This window comes from Cheilinus undulatus, linkage group 1 (assembly GCF_018320785.1).
Source record: "Cheilinus undulatus linkage group 1, ASM1832078v1, whole genome shotgun sequence".
Lineage (NCBI taxonomy): Eukaryota > Metazoa > Chordata > Actinopteri > Labriformes > Labridae > Cheilinus > Cheilinus undulatus.
In genome coordinates, this window is record NC_054865.1 from 35498216 (window position 1) to 35507097 (window position 8882).

At 36.0% G+C, this 8882-nt stretch overlaps 1 protein-coding gene across 4 annotated transcripts in view; it reads left to right on the forward strand.

The window, feature by feature from the left end:
* Positions 1-8221, forward strand: part of LOC121506861 (F-actin-monooxygenase MICAL2-like) — a 58242-nt gene extending 50021 nt beyond the window's left edge. The window contains exons 24-25 of one of the 4 annotated variants that reach the window (XR_005991693.1): positions 2699-4415; positions 4530-4714. The gene's annotated coding sequence lies outside the window, so the exon portion shown is untranslated. Of the gene's footprint in view, positions 1-2698; positions 4715-6775 lie in introns of those variants that run through there. The other 3 variants (XM_041782868.1, XM_041782848.1, XM_041782857.1) reach the window with 3 other exon arrangements.
* The last annotated feature ends 661 nt before the right edge of the window (positions 8222-8882 follow it).

Sequence of the window (8882 nt, forward strand, 5' to 3'; positions counted from 1 at the left end):
GGGGCGTAAACATAGATGTGGAAAAACGATGATGAATCAGCTTTAGCACATCATCAATACACATTCTATTTCTCATGATCTACGATTGTCCAACCGAGCACCCCCATATGACAGATAAATGGATATTAAAGCGCATTTTTAAAGATATGATTTTGTTTATCCAAACAAGATTTTATGGCATTAGCTGTTCATATTTTTGTTTTTTTTTGTTTGGACTTTTGTTGTTGTTCAAAGGCTTTCAAGCAGTGTGTGTTTCAATTTCCATAAAAACATGGAAATAAAACCTAAAATAATTTTACAAACATATTTAAAAATCTCCTGGTCATCTCTGCAGAACAAAAATATGATTGGATGATTTATGCATCAATTGTTTCAAAGATTCAGTTGTTTAATACCAAAACTAATGTTTACTTGAATTATGATGTCCTTGAAACTGACATATAGATGTAGTTTAAGATTTAAGGGATCACTGATTAAACAATCCTAAACAGGAAAAATATACGTACTGTATATTTGGAACAAAATAATAATAATTTGACTTAAGAGTATGAGCCTGATAAATGGCCTCGAGTGATGTGACCTGAGGTTTATGTTGAAGGAAAGAAGAAATTCAAAGATGTGAAAATTGATAGAATTTTACTCACAGAACAAATGTAGCCTTCTTCTCGTCTCTCTAAGTCAGTCACATCAGATATGCTGGTAAAAAAAAAATCTTAGCTCTTTAAACATCGTTGGTAATGTAGGCAGCAGGTTTTGACCATGAAGCAAAATGAAAAAAGAAATACAATTGATCTAATCAACATGCTTCAGTATTAATCATCCTTCTCAGTCAGTTTACCTGCGAGGTTTTTCGAACTGTTACTGGTCTCATCAACCTGAAAGCAAATTAGATAGACATGATTTCTGATGGCAGTGAAAGTAGTGATTGCTCTCCCCTCATCCTCGACACCAGCATCAGGAGTGAGCCGAGCTGCTCCTCAGTCCTCTGATCAGGTCTGTACTGGGCCACTTCCTTCAGACGTCCAAAGGCGTTGTATTCTGTGACTTCTTGACAGATTAAAAATTAAAAACTCACTCAGTGGCCCTTACCTTAAAAAAGCAGATCCTCTTAAACATTTCCGCCAAGCCATAGCTCCATTGAGAACAAATGGAAAACACCTCTCTCTGTCTCTCTCTGGCCACTGTGACGTTGTTTGACTGCACAGCAGGACTCAAACCTGGCTAATAAAACACATTTCTTGCATTTTTTGACCTCCTATTAAGTAGGTTTAAAGAAACGCCTTCTATGTTGTGTTAGAAACCATTCAGGAATGCTTTAGAGCTCAGAGGATTGAAACTCCACAATCCTCAGTCGTTTCTGTGGTACATGAGTCTTAAAGTCCTAAACTCAACAACACTTTACCGTAAAAAAAAATCTGCACTCACTTGTTTAACTCAGCTAACACCACTGTTCTTATTATTATTACAAATTATAAGCAAAACAATCTGAGCGGAACATTTGTATATAAAGGAACCAATGATATGAACAAATGTTGATAAATATTGCACATATATCTCATTGTCTGTGAGTTAAGGGAGCTGAACCTGTGAATACTTCTTCCCCAAAACATGCAGCACACTTGTCAGGCTCAAAAAAACTGTATAAGAATAATTTACTTATGAAATATAACATGGAAAATTTAATTTAATGTATGTTCGTATGCATCTATTGTCAGTAATGGGGGTGGTGGTACCTCAGTCTGGAAGGACTTGGGCTGGGAATCGGAGGGCTGCCGATTCAAGTCCCCGTCAGACCATATCTGGACTTTGGCCTGGTAGCTGGAGAGGTGCCAACCAGGGAGGTACCGACACGGGGCGGTACCTCCCTGGTTGACCTCTCTAGGTCAGTGGTTCTCAACCTCTCAGTGTCTGGTGACCCAGACACTGAGAGGGGGTTTCCAGTTGTCCTAAAAAACAAAGAATAATTTTTAAATGACACTGTTGTCACTTTGCACCAATTTTGTCAATATTTTTCAATCCCTTTTCAACTCTTTCCATTATTTTTCTTTTCTGCCTGTTTTTGCCACTTCTAAACCAATTCTTGCAACTTAAGCTTAATGTTACCTCTGTTGACCCATTATTGTTACTATTAACCCCTTTAAACCACTTTTTACACCCAGTTTTTCCCATTTATACCCCATTTCACCATTTGATATGCCCATTTTTGCTTGTTCAACCAATTTCTGCTAATATCTGCCTATTTTTTCTTTCTCAGTTAACCCCTTTTTGCTAGTTTATATTAATTTTTCATCCCATTTAAATAACTACTCTGTAGTCACACATGTATAATGAAGAAATAAATGTGGTAACACATGAGAAGATTTTTGTTTCATTAATCTCGAAGCAAATGCTCATGCCAGGTTATCTCAGCATTATGGTTAAAAATGAGTAAGAGTATCCAAATATGAACATTTCAAAAAATAAATATATAACATTTAAAAACAAATTAAATACTCAATAAATAAATAAAAACTGTCACTGTGTACAGTTTGACACAAACCCATGTTCTGTAATGTCCAGGCAGTGACCAGTGTGACTATACTAACCTTCATGATGATATTGTTGATGGTAGCATTATGTAGCATGTTGGAATGTGCATTCTGCAGAGATGTGCACACTATATTTACTGTTCTTTTGTTGGTATATTTTTTCCATTCAGAATCTACCATGTATACAGTATCACCTCAAAGACTGAGATTGAAAAAAGATGACTCTTCATGAGGTCGTTGTAAATTATTAATTATAATTCATGTGAATTGAGGGAGTTTCTTGTGTTTTTGTGGACTTCTGTAATGCTTTTTGATGAAAAAATATTTGTTTTTGACCCCTTTTAGATATTTTGAATTATTTTTTGCATGCTTTATTCTGTATGTTGATAGTGAGGTTTGACTGATCACAAAACATTTCTGTTTATTTTTAATAGAAAAGTTAAATGTATAATTTAACGCTGTTGATTAGATAATTTTTTAAGGGATTTTTTTTTCTTTGTGTGGAGGGACAGCACTTTTCATGATTTAACCAACCAGTCATTCACTAAATTCCCAAGCAAACACAAAACAAAGAAAAAAAAAAAATTTATCACAAAAAGTCAAGGTCAAAATATCATGCAAGGAAACCAGTTTTTTAAACTCCACGTTTTGGTAACCTGATTTCTTCAGTTCACTTTATTGAGTATTTCATGATGCACTCAGGTTTGTTTTGCAGCCATCTTGGATAAATGGCTGCAGTCAGTTTGTGTAAGATATTTTTCCTGTTGTGTTTCACATGGGTGCCCAATAAAATGAATGTTCTGGCCTTCAGTCTATAAACTAAAGTATGTATAATATGAAGAACCATTTTAAAGGTTTGTGGCAGCAGCAATTACCTCAAAGATAAACTCAAAAGCTAAGATCTCCCATTTATCAGATATTGACCTCTGTTTTTGTCTTTTTTTACTACTTTAAAATCGTCAATAAAGCAGCACATGATAAAAAACAAACATTTTTATAGTCTTCTTTAGTTGTAAAGTACATAATGTGAAAAGAGAAACACTCTGCAGTGTTGAGGAATGTGTTCAGAGCTCAGAGCGTCAGACCCCCATTCACTGGGAACCTTTAAAAAAGAATCACTGTGAGATGAAGTGTAAAGACCTTGACTCTACAAAGCCAGTCAATTAAAGTGTTTATCGCTGCCTCTGTTAATTAAACTCTCAAATTTCAAATTTTAAATATCAAAGAGAGAAGAAAGACCACAAGTCTGACTCAGAGTCAGATGGCAGCAGCTTTTTAAAGAGAAGAAGAGATGATTTAAAGTCGTTTATCTGGAGCCCTCTGAATATCTGCTGGTGCACTTTCACTGAGAAGAAATTCAAAGGGAATCGACACATTCTCTATTTGTTCATGTGCATGAAGAGAAAGTCATTCAGAACAGTTTCACCATTATGTTTGGTGTATCTGGTTTCTGATACATACAGGTTCTTTAAATCATCAGTTAATGAATTATGTGATGGTACTGGAACCAGGGTCAGCTGGTGATCATTACAATCTTAAATTAAAAGGAAAAAAATTATTCAGGTCAGCTCTTACAGGTAACTGGATGTATAGCCAGATAACCCATTCTGATAGGGGTCCATACTGAAAATGTATGTTCTGGTTTGCAGAAAAGACTGTATATTTACGTAGACATATGTCTAGTTTTTGTTTTCAGTTCATTTATTTGTTCCATCAGGTTTTGTTAGAGAGTTTCTTTAGGTAATTGCTCTCTCTTCTTACAGACTAGGATTTCTTGTCTGGTGCAGACTGTCATAAAGGTCAGGGGGACTAAAACCTCTCCCTAAACCCCTCTTTGAGCAACCTGTACTGAGTACTGTCTAACCTGACTCAGATCCTCCACACTGAGTGAGTTTTCCCACTTGATAGACTATACAGAGTCCTTAAACTGTCTCCACCAAGGATATTAAGCATTGTATTCTATTGTATTAATACACCATTTTGTATTATATCAAATCCAAGCGGCAACCTCCGGTCCTGAAAAATGAAGCCAATGCCGAAATGCAAAAAACTGCTGTACAGCGAGCGTCCACTTGAGGCTGGCTACAGGAACACTGGAAGTCCTGTCTGAACATGTTAAAAAGCCGTTTTTTACACTAGAAATAAACTGGTTTACAGCCTGGTTTAAAAAAACCAGTCTCATTAGCTAATGTCTTCATGTGCTCTCACTGTACGGGAGGTAAATTTTTTTTTACCACGATGGTTTAGATTATATTTAGGAAAAACCTCACTGTGGACTGACTGGCACGTCTCATTTGATTGACAGATAGCTAGACAGGCAGAAGATATGTTTCTGTCAACCAGAATGCTAGCTAGCTAGCTGACAGGAAGTTGAGCTTAGTGGGCGAGCCGTTAGGTTGATCCAAAGTTTGGTTGAGACCGCGATTTCAATATGGAAGCCGCTGCAGATTGGCTTCAAAAGCAGTTTGAGTCCACCTATCGTAAGCAGACGACTGACGTCACGCAGGGTTTGTCTAAAGTTTACGATCATGTCCTATTGTATTGTATAAGTGCATTGTATTGGATGATGTCATATTGTATCGTATCATATCGTATCACATTGTATCAAATCATATTGCATTGTATTGTATCGTATTGTATTAATTCGTAATGTATTCATTGTATCGTATTAATTGCATCATATCAAATTGTATCATTGTATTCAGTCATATCGTATAGTATTGTATCATATTGTATTGTATCATATCATATATCATATCATGTCATACCATATATTGTATAGTATCATATTGTATTATATCATATATCACATCATATTGTATTGTATTGTATCAATTGTATTGTATCGTAGCACAACGTATTGTAACTCTTAGAAAACATAAGAAAGCAATAACTGTGATGATATGTAAAAAGATACACTTTATTTACAGGGTTGTCTTGATTTTCTGAAGCAGCATGATTTTTCTCTTTGACTTGGCACATCTTCAACTTCATGAATAACTTTATTTAAAAGATACTTTAGAAAACGGGTCATTGATTTACCTCCATGAGCCTTTCTTTAACCTTGACACTTACACACTCACACTTTTTCACTCTTTAAGCACTCTTTTGGATTTCTTTCAATGTTTCTGAGAATAACCTAATAAGCATCTAAAGTCAAACCTAGAAATGAACTCTTCCAGTTCATTACATGTAACTTGTCATGCCTTGCTGCTGTTGTCATGGTTTCCTCTTGGATCTTGTGTATTCACCTTATCTCGTGCACCTTTTTTGGAGGTTGGATTAATGTTTTCCTGGTCTCTAGAAAAGTAAGGCAGTGTTTTTCCTTTATTCCTCAGGTTTTTGTTTAGAAAAGCTTTTCAAAAAGCTTCATAAAAAACAAACTTGGTGCTGGGTGAGCTACTGGTTATAATTAGCATGATAAAAAAAAAACATTATACGTACCCCTACATTGCAGGTTGACTCAAGCAAGACACAATTTGCTTTATTTTCCTTATGCTTACAGTTTACTGAATTAAGTCAAGATTTTAATATGACGACTTGCAAAACTCTGACATTTAAAGGTGCCTGACACTGATTTTTGTGAATTTGATCATCATATCACAGTACTGCATACAAAGTGAATCCTTGACACAACGTACACTGTCTTGAAGTTATTATAATTTCCTTTTTTGAGACTCTAAATGAAAGGTGCTTTATCATGGACTTGTGAGCTGACAGAAGCAGAATTTCATACTGAGTCTACTCCACGGATTTGCTGCCACATGTTTACTAACCTCTTGTAACTTTTTCTTTTTTTTTTTTAAATTGAATGACCTGTTTTCAAGCACAACAATAGAACATTAGTTGCTAGCATTTAAGGAACAGGGCAATCAGAGCCAGAAATTGCATTGAAATTACTGAAGCTGCTGTGAAATATAAAAAGCCAGGACAAGATTAACCAAAAAATATCATGTTATTTTAAACACAATCACACAAATCAGCCTGTACAATGGTTAAAACCATGCTCCAGAAGGAAGGTTCCCACTCACTGCTGCTGAGGGAAAACAATACTCTATTTACATTTTCATTTCCTCTGTGTTAATTTGCGCAAGAGGCGGGCAAGTGGGTCCTGAAAGCAGGCCGACACTGAAGATGAAGATCAGTCGAAGTCAACTTGGAATCTGGATGCCCCTAATGGATCATTAATGCAAAATGTTAACATGGCATGAAACACTCACCCGTTTGCCTTTCTCTTTGCTCCTCAGGCTACAGGTGCTGTAAAAGGCAAAGTGAAACGTGAGCTTGGTCACCAGTTGCAGCACTGGGAGAGCAAAAGAGAGACAGAGAGAAGAAGGAAGAAGAGAAAAAGGAAAACAAAACAAACAGAACAGCCCGGAGAGATCACTTCTGGACATACGGTGCAGAACTTTAAGGCATGTTCGGGCTAACAAGTGAGGGTGTGTAATGGCAAGTAAGCCTTCCTAACGGCGCCATCAGGTGGGAAGGAGGACTGACACAACCCCAGTTGTGCTCTGTATGTCCTTGCATATTATCACGGGTATCGGGAAATAATCTGTTGAAAAAATAAAAATTTCCACACCTTTAGGGCGGAGGAAGGGGTGGATGTAGTGAATGTGACAGAACGAATTTTCATTTAAACAAGCAGTCAGTTAAAAAATAGATAAATAGTGAATTAAAACATTTGCAGGAACATTTAGAGGCAAATTCATTGCTAAACGGGTCATTAAAAACAATTGTTAAAATTCATGCAAGGTTAAAATGGTAAGAAAAAGAAAGTCGTGTGTTACAAGCAGTCTTTCTAAAAAGCTGAAAACACTTTAAAACCGTTCTCTGGTCAAAAGTACGTTCAATGTAAGGATTTTTTTCTGTCAGAGTTGTGTATCTGTGATCTACCTGCTAAGCCTTTCTGAGCCATGATTCCTGTGATTGATTAGTCATGCCTGCTGAGGTCAGATTCTCGCTGAAGCTGCCACAATGAATCATGTCTGAGCATCTTTATTCATATGACTGCTTTTCAGGTAAAAATTGAATATTTTTACGTGTTTATCCTTGAATAATGTTTGTAAAGATGTCTAGATGCATTTCTAGGCATTTCTATCTAAAGTTGAATGGTTTTGATCGAGTTATTTAAATTTTATGACCGTAACTTGAGGCACTGTTTTAAGCTAGTTAGCGCCGTCTACTGTCAGCATGGCGCCACACGAGGTCAGTGTTAGCACGGATTAATGTGTTTGTATGCACAACATACGGCTTAGTAAAATTAACCCAGAGGCTGAGATAGGCTGTTTTTAACGATGTTTGAGGTTAAATTTATTGTTTTTCTTATGTGGAAATGGGCACTTATGCTTTTTGTGTTTTTCTGAAAACCTGACTATAAGAAACAAGAAGTAATGAAATGTAAGAAAGACATGAAAAAAACCGTTAACAAAATATTTTTGCATATTTCCCTGTTATATTTTCTTAACCTGTTAAAGAAATGTGAAACTAAAGAAGTGAGTACTTAACTGATAAAGGAAATAAAAATTTATTAAACCAAAGGAAACTTTGTAACTATGTAAATAATTTCAAAATTGTAAATAAATTCTTGCTGAAGCTGCCTGAATGGAAGTATAGTGTCTGAGCATCCTTGTTCATATGACCCTTTCTCAGTCTTTATCTGGCCGTTACATAGGCATGGCCTAGAATATTGTCCGGGTGTATAATAGGGTTGCCACGAGCGCCTGGTTGTGCTGTACATGTCCCAAGTAGGACCGGGCAATTCATTGCAAATCAGATTAAATTGCAATATGGTCTTCTGCTATTTAAAAATCGCAGAAGCTGCAATATTTCTTTAACTTGAAATGTGTCAAAATACCAGTTTAATTCATCAATGTTTGCAGCAGCAGAGATTTTATGCACATTATGCGAACATTCAGATGTTGTTCTTTTAGAATGATTTACAAATATCTCCTTTTCTTGTTTTATGTTTGTTTTTCTTAATCAAAAAAGTGACAAAAATGTTGATCCTTCAATAAAGCAATGTGTAATAAAAATCTAAATGAACAAAAATAACAGCAATTTGATATTTTTTAATCGTTCTTCCTGAGTTCATGAGTTAGGGTTAGTTCACAGGGGTCCTACCTCTACCCCAGCCACCCCTTTATAGCATAATAGCTGCACCCTCATATTGAGATTCATGCTACTATGGATAACTGTTTCTGAAGTAATTCAATTGTTTGAAAGTATACATTCTGATAAATGTATCTATCCATATGGGGGTTCTTAGCTGGAAAGTCAAAGCATGCTGCTTGACTAACCCAGGGAGCTTTTGAGCAGAGCCTTCTCTGACAAGTAAAACTCTAGATCCATTTT